The sequence below is a fragment of the Marmota marmota genome, unplaced genomic scaffold (genome assembly GCF_001458135.2).
Source record: "Marmota marmota marmota unplaced genomic scaffold, marMar, whole genome shotgun sequence".
NCBI lineage: Eukaryota > Metazoa > Chordata > Mammalia > Rodentia > Sciuridae > Marmota > Marmota marmota.
The window spans coordinates 45,216,159-45,219,214 of record NW_026000005.1 but is presented as its reverse complement, the minus strand read 5'-3'; positions in this window follow the sequence as shown (position 1 = coordinate 45,219,214).

Sequence of the window (3,056 nt, the reverse complement as noted above, 5' to 3'; positions counted from 1 at the left end):
AAGTGGCTGTATTTTCCCAGAACGTGCGTGTAGAGTGCTGGTGAGAGTTCGGGAATAAAGAGTTGCTGTTGGAATCTACAAGTTTTTGTGGCGGCTCGGTTATTTTGTGCCCAGCCAGACTGCGGCATTTGGTGGCCCGTACGGGGGATTCCCAGCAGGATCCACCCTAAACCTGGAGCCACCCTAATCCCTGAGCAGGGTCACCTTTCAACCAAAAATGCCATGCGTCATTCCTACTTGGCTATGGCTCTCAGCAGCTGGGGATGGGCTTGGGGGAGAACACAGGCAGGGCGACCTGCCATGTGACCCTCTTGGAGCGATCAGAACATGGGGTCTGTACCTTGCCTCTGGGAACAGGACCCGCTCTTCATCTCACCTTACCTGTCTGGCCCACGTCACTTGCCCAGTGCCTTTGCAACAGCGATACTCTCTGGAAACTGAACACCCCAAACTCCTGGCTCAGAATGAAGCCATTGACACCCTGACACATGACCTGTGAAGCTGGGTGTCTCCTCTCAGGGGTTCGCTTTCTCAGAGATCACATACAGCGACTATTATTTCCATTCTAATTTTTACCTTTTCCTTTCTTGGTTTGCTTTGGGTTTGAATTGCTCTTCTTTTCCTAGTTCCTTTGGGTAGAAGTTTAGCTTATTGATTTGAGATCTTCCCTTTTTTAACGTAAGTGCTACAACCATACATTTCCTCTAAGCACCACTTGCCATACTCTCTATGATATATTTGTGTTTTTATTTATCTTAAAATATTTTCTAATTTCCCTCATGACTTCATTTTTGGCCTCTTGTTGTCCAGGAGTGTGTTACTTACCTCATGTTTATAATTTCCCCAATTTTTGTTGGTTTCTAATTTCATTCCATTGTGATCATAGAGCATACTTTGATTGATTTCATTTCTCTTAAAGCTATTGTGGTCTATCTGGGAGAATTTTAAACACTTGAGATGAATGGGTTTTCTGTTTTTGTTGGGAGAAGGGTTCTATAGATGGCTTCTTATTATTGCTTAACTGGGTAACCTCAGCTGACCTGTTTTGAAGTCACCAATTCTTTCTGCCTGTTCCAATCTGCTGTTGAACTCCTGTAGTCACTCTACTTTTCAACTTCAGAAATTGTTTTTTCATCATAATTTTCATTCCTTTATTGACATTCTTACTCACTGAGATGTTCTACTTAGCTCTTCCTTTAATTTTTGATATGTTGGGTTTTTAAAAATTTCTTTGTATTTATCATAGCTCTCTTAAAACTTTTATTTAGGAAGTACAATGTTCAGATTTTTATCTACTGCTTTTTCCCCTTTGGAATAAGTTGTACTTTACTGTTTGTATGTTTTGTATTGTTTGTTTATTTAAAATTGGCTATTTCCAGTAATAAAATGTAGGGATTCTGAAAGTCAGATTTTCTCTGTCTCTTCAGGGTTTGGTGCTGTTAGTTATCATTGTTTGTTTAGTGGCCTTTCTGGATGAATTCTGTAAAGTCCACATTCTTTCTAATGTGTGGCCATTGAAATCTCGATTTGGTTAGCTTGGCTGACACCTGACGATTGGGTAGAGATTTGTTTAAATGCATGGTTGTGGGGTGATAGATGAAATAGGGGACAAAGGATATCTCTCATGTTCTGATAATGCTTCAATTCTTGATCTAGGTGCTGGCTACATAGGTTTCTTCATTGTGTGAAAGTCATCAAGTAATACTCTAATGATATGTGCTTTCTTTTACATGCATAACTTTTACTTATTAAATGATTGACACCGAGTAAAATTGACTCTTTGAGAATGGTGTGGTAACTCTTCCAGCCTTTGCCATGGGATTGTGTGTATGTGTGTGTGTGTGTGTGTGTGTGTGTGTGTGTGAGAGATGTGTCAGTGGTTTGACAGACAGTTTACAACTTTGTCTCAGCCTTCACTTGTGGCTTGTGGAGAAACTCAAATCCAGCTGGAGGTGGGAGACCGGGGCCTTCTTCGGCTTTTCCTGGCATGTGGATAGCTCGGCACAGGCACAGGTCATCTGTATTTCCAGAAATAGGTCAGAGCTCTTGGATGTCGCCAAGTTCACTATTCTTGCTGAGTTACAGCTGCTTTCCTTAAATAGGTGCCTTCAGGTGGTTGCCTGCCTCCGGTTGACTTCCAGAGTTCTTGGTCTTGACGGTTTTCGCTCATGCTCTCGTGGCTGTCATAGAAGAGGGGGTTTAGAGTCCCTGCTCCACCATTTCAGAGACGCTTGCACAGCAAGGACTTAGCAGGTATGAGAGGGCGAGTTAGAGCACGCGGCTGAGCGCAAGGTTGGGGAGTTCAGGCACCGTGGTAAGTGCAGAGGGTAGAGAGTCCCACCGCCTCACTTTTACTTTATAAGAAATACTTTCCTTGCTTTCATGTAAAGTCCATCCCCCAGAGCCGCCCTGGTGGGATGGAGGCCGCGTATGTGCAGACGACTCGGCCTGAATTCTTTTTAAAACATGCTGCGACCACGGGAGACAAATGTTGCTCGTCAGATTCCTTGTTTTCTTACCCGAGGGACGGGCTCTTAATGAGGACTCTGCCTGGAGAGGACAGCGGGACAGAGGAGGACGGAGGCGCTTAAGGAGGAGCTCCTCTGTCGTCCAGATTTCTTTTGTGGAGAATTTGGGGTTGGTGGGGGGTGTGTGGTTCATGGTTGTGAATTTATGGGGTGGGAGGTGTAGAAGGCTACTTCTGGACTGGAAGTAAGCAGGAACCTGCCCTCAGTGGTCCTCCACTGAGGGGTTTGGGAGGGTTTCTCTCTGTGGACTAGCTAACCTGAGCCACTTATAGGTGGAAATGATGTCATATAAGTTAGAAGAATAAAAAATAGTGTTTTAGCTAGATTTTTTTAAATCACTGTGACCAAAAGACCTGACAAGAACAACTTAAAGGAGGAAAAGTTTATTTTATTTGGTTTCAGAAGTTCAATTCTTGGTCAGCTGACTGTTGCTCTGGCCCAAGTGAGGCAGAACATCATGGCAGAAGGAGGACATGGCGGCATGGGCACCAGGAAGGAGAGAGAGAGAGAGACAGAGAGAGAAAGAGG